The sequence below is a fragment of the Micropterus salmoides genome, unplaced genomic scaffold (assembly GCF_014851395.1).
Source record: "Micropterus salmoides isolate LMB-PRFRI ecotype aquatic unplaced genomic scaffold, ASM1485139v1 Ms_hic_scaffold_7, whole genome shotgun sequence".
Lineage (NCBI taxonomy): Eukaryota > Metazoa > Chordata > Actinopteri > Centrarchiformes > Centrarchidae > Micropterus > Micropterus salmoides.
This window is the reverse complement of record NW_024044459.1, coordinates 27,240,521-27,253,765: the sequence shown is the minus strand read 5'-3', so window position 1 is coordinate 27,253,765 and position 13,245 is coordinate 27,240,521. Positions and strand designations below refer to the sequence as shown.

Here is a 13,245-nt window from a genome sequence, read left to right as displayed (position 1 = left end):
GTGCAAAATGCTTTTAATGTATTCAGTGTTTTAGGCTGCAGAGGGCATTTTGCTCTCTCTCCACTTTGAAAGTTGTTGTTCAACATGGGCTCAATGTTCAACATCTATTGGAGCAGGAATGGTAACATAAGGCATACGAGGGAGGGGTGCGCAAAGTCTTGCATCTGACTATAAAGTGAGTTTCTGGGAAAATACCATATGTGTTGATGTTGCGAAGAACAGAAGTCAGATTAATTAATAGTCAATCAAATATGTTAACAACAGAAATTATTTCAAAGCTATTGCATGGAAAGAGGTTGCCTTTGTCATGTTCTGACAATTCCTTGTCTATTTGTGAAATCATTTAGAAACCACACAAAACATGAACAATAAAAAGACACAGCTTGTGTTCTGCACTGTGTTACATCTTTCAGTCTTCTTTAAATCCTAAGCTTTTCTCTTTACTTTATGTAGCTCTATTTTTTTGGGCAGTGATGTCTTTTTTTATCTGTTTCTTCTTCTCCTGTGTTCTCCGCTGGGTCTCCATGTACAGGTAGTCATGCTGATGACATTTGTGTCCAAGCAGAGCCCGGTGACATGGCCTTTACCACCCCTCGCTGGGTCTCCCTTAGCCATCCCTACCCCCTGTTGCCATTCTTAACCCACAAAGTCCTCTTCATTAGTGTGCACATGAATGTGTGTCTGTTTGTGTGTGTATCTGTGCTTTGGGACCATCCTGTGTGTACAGTGTATGTGTGTTTAAGCCATGTCCAGATCAGCCACGTCCATGCTTGCTTGTAACCTGTGTGCACAGTAGGGGACATGGTATAGAGCAAGCCTCTTTCTCTGCTGGAAGCAGGGTGAGCAAATATAGTCACTGTGGGCTGGGAGGTAGTGGGGCACACATGCGAAAGTGGATAGCTCTTTCTAATGTGATAAATATGAATTAAAATGTTGTTGTTAAAATGTGTTGCTACAAAATGTCTAAAATGTCCACTTATATAGAGAGCAACACTGAATTTTTCATAAATTCAGTGGCCATGAAATCTCACAGACGTTATTTACTATAAAATAAAATTATAGTAGAAAAATTTGGGCCCTTTTTTGGCCCTTGGAAGAGCTATTACATGCACAGATAAAGTGCAAAACCTCATTGTTCTTCTTTTCAAACACACATGCACAAACGTACAGACATGCTCACCGTCCCTGCAGCCATGGGAATGGAGAGTGCTGAGGTTCAAGGTCATTTAAAGTATTCAGCAGCCTAGGGCTCTCCATTGTCAGTGTGCCGCATCCTTTTGCTCACACGTGCAATCAAATGCACGCACGAACACATGCAAGCAAAACACATTGTTTGTTAGTCATACATTCTACACACCGCATCTCACTAACACTCACATCTGAAACGGCAAAGTGTCTGTCAGGTGAGAACATGACACTTCGTAGGTCCACTCATTTACACAAACAGTCGCAGGTGTGAATCTTCACAGACACAATTATCCTTTTTGTTTCTGTACCATAGGCTGTCTAGACACAAAAGAATGAAAGGTATGACTATTAGACAATTGCTATTTCCTGTCATCATTTAGCTATTCTGGAGCTCTTTTGCTGTGATTATTTATTCTTCATGCTATGCAGTCTACAGATTGTGCTGCATTGTTTAAATGTTGGTCACCAATGTTTGGCACCGACTGATTACTTATATTTGGTTTCTTTTTAGTAAGTAAGTGAGACTTTGTGAAAATAATAAAGATAGAGTTTTTTGAAACAGAGTGAAGGTGAGGGAGAGAGAGAGAGGGAGCAGCAGTGGGTGTGATTAGCTCCTTTGTTGGAGGTCTGTTGAGCTTCATTGGCTCCAGAGAATAGGTTCCTAATGAACCCAGCCAAGCTTGGACCAAACTTTGTGCTGAAGACAAACTAAGTTATGGTGGTCTGGCAGAGTGCTGAGGGCGAGCTGACTGATATACAACGCCTGGACATATGGTCCCCCCATCAGGGCCTCTCCCAGCCACTTTCTCATGTCCCGGCTTCCGTGTGTGTGGGTGGGTGGGGAGGTCTGTGCTTTTGTGCGTATGTGTCAGAGGGGATACACACACAAAAAAGGATATTTATAGTGTGAATTTTTACATTTGTTTGATAATTCATTGGAACAGAGAACTGGAAAAGAAACACAGGGACTAAAGGGGGTGGGGGGGCAGAGGGGGGAGAGAGAGAAAGAGATGCTGGTTGACGCTTACTGAAAGCGACAGAGGAGAGAAGGCTGCAGGCTTTGTCTTTCCAGCTGACCCCAATACAGAATCCTTTCTGACACGTCCTACAAGACGTGGAGTAACTGAGTAAATCAGGCCAACCTGGCTGTGGTGTAGAAGTGACTGCCCATAACAGATGCAATATGGAAGAGAACCACATGGTATCCTGATGAACCCATACTACAGACAAAAATATGAAAGAAAGAAGTTTAAAGACCTTATACACTTTCAAATCTCATGTTGCAAAGGTGCTATTTATTTGCTGAGAAGTGGAGGATTACATGTTAAACAGCCCTTTTTGTGTGCCTGTGTATGCATATGCCCATGCATGTGTGCCAGTATGTAAAGAGGAGGTGCAGGTGAGCCTGAATGTGGTTTGAGGCTAATTGTTTGGGTCAGGGTGGGAGCGTGGGGAAGGCTTCCGTGTCCCACCAACAAGGCTCTCAGTAACTGAGCCAGCGAGGGGGAGAATGGTCCCACTACAGGGCCACACAGCAGGCTCAAACAACACTTATTCTACTGGCCAAACTGTCAGCCAGAACAACTTCATTGTGCCCAAAATTGGAGTTGAAAGCAAGGCAGAGACTTGGGAGGGGAGGGGGCAGTGGGAAGGTAGGGTGAAAGAAGGGGAGGATGCAAAGAGAGAGAGGAAGAGATGAGAGAGGGGGTCTGTGGGAAACTGGGGGACTGGAAAAGGGGGAGTCCCAGAGAAAGTGCAGTCTTGGGGATGAATAGGGTCAGACGGTGTGAGTTCATTTCAGTGAGGAGAATTCCCATAGATCCTACATGAGGGGCAGACGACCAGGAGCAAGGCAGCAGCTTGAATGCAAATTTATTAAAATGCATTCTGGGAAGAAGGGATAAACTGTAGCAGTTTTGTATCCGAGTGTTTGTATTGTCACCACGTTTGTTCACACTATTCAGCCATGATAAACACAGTTGTTAGACAATGGTGAGATAACTTACCTGATAGTGCTACATACAGCATTTTACTAATGTGCATCTAGTGTGCAATCACTCGACTGATGCCCGAATGTTTTTGTTTTGTTTTGTTTTGTGGACCTGAGTACAATTGCAGTCTTTTAATATTGGTTCTCTTCTTGTGTTGCCGTTCTGTGCAGCCCCTCTCCCATTATCCCATGCCAATATTAGATCATATATTTGAGAAATGTCTCAAGCCAATGTGATAAATAACTGTGCCACACACACAGTCTACCCACAAGCATTAGACACTTCCCTGCAGGATTTCATTGCCTTGGACCCCAGGAGGGAGCCCAACCACAGGCTTTGAACTGTGATTTGTATATAGTACAGCAGAAAGCCCCTTTAGACTGACACTAAACCAGTCTAAATCAGTCCAAGACTGATTTACGTCACCCTTCTCTTCTTTGTCTCTTCTCTCTTCTCCTGCTGGCTATTTCAAATTCATCTTCCTGCCCTCGGTAACTACTGCAAAAGGGTGAAGAAGTTTACTTAGTCACACTGAGTATAGGGAGATGAGGAAAGTCTGTGATTCTGGCAAAGGTGTGTGTATTCACTCTCGCATGTCAGTGTGTTTTGCTTTGTGAATGTGTATGTGTGTGCGTGTGCAAAATGCAGAAATGCACACACAGACACACACGCACACACACACACACACACACACACACACACACACACACCCCTGTTTGATCCAGAACCAGCCCTGCAGCTCCCAGAGACTCAACAAAAGGCCTCCTCTATCCATTGTATGAGCTGTGTGTTTCCCAGGAGAGATTGGGCTCAGTGAGAGAAGGGCCCCAGATCGCTTTCTCCTGACATGGATGTTTATTCGCTCCATGGTCCAGCAGAACACCCTCAAAAGGACGGGCCGTAGCATTTTGACGTGCATGACACATAGTTTTGAAAAAGAGAAGAGGGACTAGAGGGTGTGCGAAAGAAAAAGAGAGAGTGAGTGTCTTGACAGATGAACAGACATACAAGACAGACAGGTAGAGAAAGGGCCCAACTATGAAGGTGTTCTTAGTATGAAAAAGAATATTCATGGTGTTCTCTGCCATTTTATTTGCTCCTTGTCTTTACACTAGTCAGCTTTCTTGTCAACCTTGTTCATGAATGTAGATCTTCCCTGTGGGTGGGTTGAGATTTCCCCCTGATCTTGACAAGCTCTCCCATCCCTGACTGCATACTAATTTCTTCAGAACTACTGAACCAATGGAAAACAAATACAAATTGCTTGAGAAGCAGGGTCTAAGGAGGTTAGCAGATAGTAGCTGCCTATTGTGGGTTTGTGATTAATCAGATTGTCTGCTGTGGACAGAGAAGCTTACAGGGATGGATGTTGCAGTTGGCTATATGATCTTTAGAAATCTGTCAACATGTCTGAGTTTAAAATCCTGAACTAATGAAGGGAAGTGTAAAAAAACGGCTCATTCATTCACCAGTCAGTTAAAAGTTCATCAAATGTTCAATGCGATCAGTCGGAACAATAACTGATTTGACAATGGCAGGTTTTCAGGTTTCAAAGATGTCTCTGTGTTTCACTTTATAGACAAACATCTGTCCTCAGCTGCTTTCCCTTCACCACTTGTCATTATCTAAGAGTTGTGAATGTCCTCTATCAGAGTACTTCACTTTCTCCGGCAATATCTAAAAGTTTCCTTGAGATTGAGAGTGCCTGCGGGGTTGACCATAGATCTCAGTGGAGCTGCAGAAGCCGACAGCTGAAAACAAACATGGTAGGCTGATACCATCTAATCTGTTGAACACCATTATCGTCTAAGATATCGCTATACTCCCCTCCATACCCGCATGCACCCACCCTCCAAACCAGACTTACTCTCTCCCTCTACACCCTTTGAGGTAAAAGCTTGTGTGTTGAGGCTGAGAGTGAATGTAAGCCATTGTTATGGTGTAACCGGACTCCACAGCAGGTTGTTTGATCCTGTTTTGGGACTGAAAAGCCCTTTTTTTATTTGAACCACCCCATCAGCTGAGAGGGTCAGACAAGACTCTATTTCTAGAGTCCTCTGTCTGTCTGCTGCTTTTTTCCCCCTCTTTGTCAGTCTAAATCTCTCATCCAGATTCAGGTTTGAGTCCGAAGCTTTAATTACCATAAAGAGGAGCGTGCACTCATTCACATACTGTACTTAGAAACGAATGTATGTTTTTAGGCACACTCTGTCGCTTTCAATTTCTCTCTCACTTTTTCCTTAAATAGGATTGCCTTGTCACTCTGTTTCTGCACAGACACTGGGATTATATTTCTTGCTTGTACCTCTGGTATGGCAATTGCAAGAGAGGATGTTACTGGAAAGTGATTAAATGACAAAAGCTTTAGTAGATTGTTTTGTTCATCCACAATACTTCCTGTGATACATCCGAGATCTTGTTGTGTTCCTGTTTACACACCATCATTCATTATTTACATTACAACATGGAACCATGTTGCCATATTGTTGAATGTTTTGGGCGCTGACTTGCACTTCTAATCCTTTGTTACTGTTTTGGCATTGTATTCTCAATTTATGATCTGTTTGGCGTTCAGTGTGGACAATGTGCATGCAAATATCCTCGTCCCATTATGCCGGCTGTCTTTGTATGTCAGCTTTCTTCCCTAAGAGGTATAGATGAAGACTTGAAGGGGGGATGGAATGGCGCTGTATATTTATGGAGGGAGATTTGTGCGTGCACACACATACGCACACCCATCTGTGCCCTCAACCCATTTCAGACATGAGAAACTGTACCTTAATTTGCATAAGAATAATTGACACTTCAAATTAGCCATCCAATCAAACAGGATTCTTTTTTTCAGCATATGCGCAGGCACTGAGCACTGCCATACTGGATAATATGAAAGGGAGGGCAAAAGGGAGCACAGATGGGAGGGGACACGTCATAAAAGATTAACTCTTTCATTTCCTCATCTCAGAGCAGAGGATTTGATGTGCCTTTTTATTGCAAATATAACTTGATAAACAGTAAAACAGACGTTTGTAGGGAAATAAATTATTGCTTCTCTAAATCAAGGAATCCTATGAAAATATTTTTCTGATTGATAGATATTTACCTTTGAAAGCTTTAGCACTGACTGTGTTATGGGAGCGTTTACACATCTAGGGCCAAGAGAGTGAGTGCTATTAAGTAGAGTGTGCGTGTGTCAGTGTGGATGTGTGCGGATCGAGGGTTTGCCCACATTAAACCATTAAAGCAAGTGCAATGTTGAATTATTGATAATAGCTAATGAAAAGGATCAGTTCAGGATAAACTACAGGCTTAACCACAGCCCTGAGGGCTAACACACACACACACACACACACACACACACACACACACACAGACACAAAACATCATTCATTTTACCTCTTCAACATCTATTTTAGGTTTTCTCAGAAAGATTTAAACTGGTACTGGTGTGGTATTGTCTGTCTATATCTTACTCTTCATTGCTCCATCCATGTTCCAGTTACATTACTACTCATTCTAGTTAAGAGCAATGAAGGCCTCAGCAGTGGGACAAGATAGCTGCTGTGTGCTTCCAGGCCAACCCAGTTGACAGGCAGAGAACCTTTTTGAGGTTGAGCTGGTTTTCGGGAAGAATAAGGAACAGGGATTCAGTTTTGGGGGAAGGGGATAGAGAATGGGGGATGAGGGTTTGGGGGGGGGGGGGGGGGATGAGGGTTTTGGGGGGGGGGGTGGGGGGGGGGGGGGCTCGGCGCCAGCCCTTCTGAAGCGCTCAGCATCCCCCCGCTTATGGGATGGCGGATGTGTCTGGGGGTATCCATGACAACACTGCTGCATGCCAGGGACATACAACGGCAACATGGCCAAGTAGAGCGGGTGTCGCTGTGTGTGTGTGCAGATCCATTAAGGCCCACATATCTTGGTGACATTAATATTCACTCAGTCAGACAGGGAAGCTGCTGCAGTCTCAATCAGTTTGCTGTCAGACAGGCATGTGTCCCAGACACCTTTATTTCAGCCTGAGACGCAGCGGCTCAACATGAATATGTCCATCGTATACATACTCTCTTGTACGTACATGTAAGCCAGTTTCTGTTGTTTTACACAGTTGTCAAGGAAAATGCCTTCTTGCTAATGGTTTGGCATGGCACCGTTTTATGTTTGTACTATATATTTTATATTTCCACAGACACAAAGAGGTGCGCCCTCACATTCACTCAGGTCATGAAGCACAGGTCAGGACTCACTTACTCGGTAACAAACATGCACACACACTAATGCACACTCTCACACACAGCGACTCACACAATCACATTTGTAGCTCATGCACAGATAAAGCTGTGTTATAATAAACCCATCTGGGACGGCCTGGATTCTCACTCAGAAAGAACCCACAAAATGATGCTCTGAATAGTTCCTGTGTGCGTGTGTGTGTGGGAGAGAGAGAGAGAGACAGAGAGAGAGACAGAGAGATAGAGACAGAGAATGGCAGGTGCTTTGTGTGTTATGGGTTATATACTGTTTTATATTTTAAAACCCACATCCCTGCCCACACACATGCACACATATGCACACGCTCACATGCACATACATGAAAACTCAGGTCCTGTGGGAGTGTATTTTTAACCCTGACTGTCTGTGCATTTGCTGAGGGGTTAAAGGCCCAAATGGTGAATCAAGTAAATAATTCACAATAGCTGAAACTCTTTCGATGTAACTAGGGAGACCGAAGAGATTTAGGTGCGTAGCAGCACACAATAGTCCTCTACATTCCCATGTGTTTTGCTTTAATCGACAAAGTATAGAGAAACAAGTAGGTCAATAAGCAAAATCTAATAAGTCATTTAGGACGCATCATCTAATAAAGTCTGATTCTATGCAGCATCTGTAAAATCTGTACAGTGATATGTATGCCTTGCATCTTTGTCTTCAGTATTTGTGCTTGTTTGAGTGTATATGTATAGCACTAACACTATGCCTGTCCTCTGCTTTTAGGTTGGATAGAGACCTCGTAGATGATGACCCAGAAACAAATGGCATAATGAACAGAGTCTCCAGGCTGAAGACGTCAAGGATATTCAGCTGATCTCAGAGGTGACTGCGCTCTCTCCTTTCGAGCATTACCGTTTCTGCCCTCTTGTTATATGGGCAATATTTTACGAATTCCCTGCTATGGATCAGCAGTCTCTGCATCCTTTTTCTCAGAGAATTCCATACGAAAGTGTCTGTAAGACATTTTGAGTGACATTGCTTCTGTCAAACGGCTGATTGAAGGAGACACAGAGAGAAATGCTGTGCTAATGAAATCGTCTGACCCACATCCTTTAGTGCTATCCATTTCTCCAAAGACACAGAAAGGGCATTTATACAGGTAAACCATGACTGCTCCCCCAAGTGAAAGAGGGTTTTCAGAAGGAAGAGAAGCATCCATTATTTACTATACTGGGGTTGCTAGACACTTAGGAGATAATGCAGTGCTTCAAGCATACAAAACATAGCGCCTCCTCGCTGCTGGTGAGGCCATTGTTGTGTGTTTTGAACGTGTCTGTTTCCATCCATACTGACAGATGAAAAAGAATATGTCTCCCTGAGGTTCAGAAGTATGGACAGAGATCGGTAGAGAAAGAAGGAGAGGGAGAGAATGGGATGGTGTAGAGATGTATTTGTGTGTCTTTGTGCATGTTTGGTATTTGTGTCTGTGTATGTGTGTACGTGGCCCCAGTCTGTTTTTGGCATCTGGTTTTCACACTAGTATGTGTCCAAACCTACCCCTAGGTTATAAAATGTAAATGAAGTAGTGTTACAGAGTGCAAGCACATGTTTGTACCTGTAAGCATGCATGTGTAGGCATCATGTGTTTCTCGCTGTCTGTATAAGTAGTCCCGGCTTCCTTCCAGTTCTGATAAGCTTCAGTCAAGTCTGCAGATCAGCAGTAGCATCAGTTGCCTCCTCATGGAGAGTGGAGGCATCTGACTGCAGTCTACTGGGAGTAGTTAGCAGAAGGAGAGCAAGGCATACAACTCCTCCACCCTGTTATCAGACTTAGGGCAACACCAAGCACTACTTTCTGCCTTTGTCAATTTCCCGAGGGACACTTTGACATGTAATCCGTTTGTGAATGAGGGAAGACCACTCCCAAAAATTCCTGTATTTTTCCACATAAATGTGCATTGTGATGGAGAGCATGACAACAATACAGCATCTGGGTCTTCTGGCATCGAATAATCTCCAAAATTAGAATGACAAAACAATGATATAGTTAGTTATATAGTTTTTTTCATTACACTTAATTTCTAGATGTGTTATTTTGGGAGTTACAATATGTGTTAAAAATAATTACATTAAACCACACAATATTCTTTTGTTTCATTTTCCATGTTTTGGCTGTTGTTCCTGGTGGCTTAGACATCAGTATGTTCACCAGTTTCCACCAGTTTGATTCTTAAACTGGGACAACCTGGCAATTATAGTAAATTCATATATAAACAAAACAACTGACGAAAAAATATGATGTTTGCATCTGTGCAGGTGTGGAGCTGGGCAGGCAGGTTTGAGTGTAGGAAGGATGTAAAGGCAAGAAAGAAACTATTCTATATTACTTTTGCATATATTGTTTGTCATGAAGAGTGTTGTTTACAGTAATTTTCCTTCTGTCTCGTCAACATGTCTGTCTATCTAACACCTAGACTGAAATCTTTTTCCTAGCTATCCGTGGCAAACATGCTTAACATTACTGATTGATTGATGAACCAGAAATGTCAAATGCTTAAAAAGTTGATCAACCTATATTAAGAGCATTGTTGCAGCTATTTCAGTGTACCTCATAAACATCAAGCTCTAATCTATCTGTTCAGTTGGTAACCGTCAAATGCTTTGTTTGATGTAACCAAAATGTCAGAGAAACTGAGAAACCTCAGCAAGGCCCTGGACCAAAGTGCATACTGCGGACATCATCCTTATATACAAGCATGAAATCGCAGTGTCAGCAGAGAAGATGAGGAGGATGTAGAGAGAGGCACATGTAGCTTTGACTAAGATCAGCTGCCACAGATAGACAGGCAGAAGTGTGTGCCCTTGAGGTACTGTGAGCAGGCAGGGTGGTGTACTTGAGTTGTCTGAATCCACATTCCTTCATCTTTTGGAGTTGGGCTAAGTTTGGCTGTTGATGGCCCAGGGACCCTCTGCCAACCCCCAAACTGTTCTGTGCTGTCAGCCAAACATCAGAGAAATTTGTTGAAGGAGACAGCCTGGCCAAAACAGTACTTTTGTACATTTTGAATTCCTGGAAAAAACTGAGGGGAGTTGCTGACTTATAGCAACTTGCAAGGGACGTAATCCACTTTCAAGAGATTTCAAGTGTCTGACAAGATAAATCAGCAAATACATTTAGAATAAATCTCTGTTGAAGTCGTGGGATCTTAAAATGATGTGTTGCCCGGCTTTTGTTGTCTGATGCAAACAATGACACCATACATTGAAGATTTAAATGAGTCAGTCAGGCATCCTTACTGTCTTAAATGGCCCCAGCTGTTCTGTACAGCCTATACATTTGTATTGGGCCCCAGAATACCTCCTATGCTTGTCAACAAGCTCTATGGTTTCGAAGAAATGTAATACTATAACATCTTTCTGAAGGAAGGGAGTGTCAGGTATGGCAAGAGTAATGGAGGAAGGGCTGGAAGTGCAGGTAACCCAGGTTAGGCTGGATGTAAAGGGTATCCGATAAGGCGTTCCCCAGACCCTACAGTCTCCCAGTCTCCTCTATAAGAGAATAATAAGCAGCTGTAACCCTGAGACACTCCCAGGACTGTGTCCTCAGCTACAAAAACTTGCACCAGGCATCTTATCAGGTTCTATCTAAGGATATCACGTAAGACAATACATGTGAGAAGTGCAGGGAGAACAATGGGAGGAAAGTGCAGTGTGATATGAGGGGGACTAATGTCAGCAGCTATTGTTGAGGCCTTTGTCACCGTCAAGTACACTGGGAACTCACAGTTCACTGAACTCCTTTTATTCAAGGAGCTTGCTTTGGGATGTGATGAAACTCTGCAACAAGTGCTGTGCCTCATGCTTTAGCAATGGAAAACTGTACACACAGAGGTTATGTGTTTGTTGCGGATAAACTGCGACTAACAGGTTGCTGTAAGAGCCCCTCTGGCAGGGATTGATGATTTTGTCTCACACTTAAAGAGTAGTTTCTAAGTGAAGATTTGCAGGTGAAAATGTTACAGGATGTGGGGAAAATTCACTAAATCACTTTCATTTTTCTCTTTTGTAGGTAAATGAGAGAGGATTTCATCACGACAAGAGCGTCAAGATGTCTGCTCATAAATCTCACAAGCTCCAGGAGCTTCAAATTACGACACCTGGACCTGCACTGTACTCTTTATCTCTGTATTTCTGTCATCTGGTTTTATAAGATTGTTGACCAAACAGACAAATACTGTGACTTTTTTATATTTATATGAGACAATACTTGGGAAATAGGATAAAAATGTTCTACACGTCAAAATTTATTTCATGTAATGGATTGAGTCTAACAAGTATATTTGTTGACAGCTAAATAAAGGCATTTTATTCCTTTTAAGTAATGTTTTAGTGTGCGTTATTTCCTCCTTTCGGTGTAGTGCTTTGGCACTCCAGGTAAAGAACAATGTGCTTGACATAATTGGGTCCTATTTGGTTATGAAAAGAGCATGCGTGCTGATAAAAGCTGGCAGGGTGATCAAAGCACCGTGCATCCTGATCAAAATCGTACAGCTGACACAGGTGTAGTTGATCCAGACAGACTTATGAAATGTGAAGAAACAGATTTCAGACAGTACCAAGAAGCCTCCTTTTTTAAAAGCAGCTCCAATCCGCATTGTGTTCTATTTTTTTGGTGTACTTCTGTATGCCTGTCAAATCAAATGTGCCTGTAAGTGGAAAATTTTAAACAATAATTAAAACCCAGAGTGATTCTATGCATCTTCTCTACATCTACTTTTGTTGCTTTTTCTTCCCCATGCTACTAGTCAGGTTTGTGTTTTTGAAAATTTTTGAAAAATAGAACAATCTGACTTTTGTCTCCCTGTCAGTTTCCCCAAACTTCTATTCACATTCCAACAAGAGGGCTCAAAAGTAGGACCCATAACATTTCTGACAAATCATTGCTATCTTTCATTACTCTCCATTCATCTTTATGTGACTCTCAATTTTCCCTACTCCTTCCTAATCATATTAATTCTCTCTGTCCCTCCTTAATAACATTCATTCTGACTATTTTTCTCACGCTTACCCCATCCTCATTTCCTTCACCAGCATCACTCTTCCCTTCTTTCCTACAACCGTCTTTCAGTTCCGTCTTTCCCCCCACATCTTCCCCCTCCCTCACCCATTCTCTTGCTACCTATCTCCCGCTCCCTCTCCCTTGTCTTTCTCTCCCTCTCAGATGTCAGATCACAGTCTAGTCTTCCGCTTGCCCTGTCATCACATTTTTCACACAACCCCATCCCTTAATTGGGCCTGTATCATCATATCATATCATGTAGAATACCTGATCACAGCAAGAGATGAAAGATGGCCTCCACCTATCCCCTCACAGACAGACAGACACACAAATATACACACACACCCCACACAAATACACACAGCCACGCTCACACAAACACACACGTCAGTGGTCGTGTGGGACAGGAATCCAAGCTGATGGCTGTGTCTGTGTACATTTTTACACCTCATGTTTGCACCAAGTTGTCGATGTGATTGTTACAGTGTGACAGGTGAGATTGTGTGTATTCCAAGAGTGTCCAATGATGTTTGTATCAACTGCTAGTGGCTTTTGTGATGAGACAAAGGATGCCCTGGAGCCAGGAGTGGCACATCTACAGGTAACTAGCAAAAGAAAGGAAACATCAACAAAATGTGTCTCAGGAGTGCTAAAATAGCTCCAACATGTCATGGCATCAACTTGATGCAACACGAAATCTTGTGCAAGATATCCAGTCATTCCTGCTGCTGGCAGAAAAAGCTTAACTTAAAAAAATACACTGGGACAATTAGCCATATAATGAAATAAACTGCTGTGGGT

At 42.8% G+C, this 13,245-nt stretch overlaps 1 long non-coding RNA gene across 1 annotated transcript in view; it reads left to right on the top strand.

Moving 5' to 3' along the window:
• The window catches only part of LOC119891153, a 36,318-nt gene extending 24,512 nt beyond the window's left edge, over window positions 1–11,806 (top strand). The window contains exons 3-4 of the long non-coding RNA XR_005442405.1: window positions 8,169–8,267; window positions 11,455–11,806. This is a non-coding gene — a long non-coding RNA (uncharacterized LOC119891153). The remainder of the gene's footprint in view (window positions 1–8,168; window positions 8,268–11,454) is intronic.
• The last annotated feature ends 1,439 nt before the right edge of the window (window positions 11,807–13,245 follow it).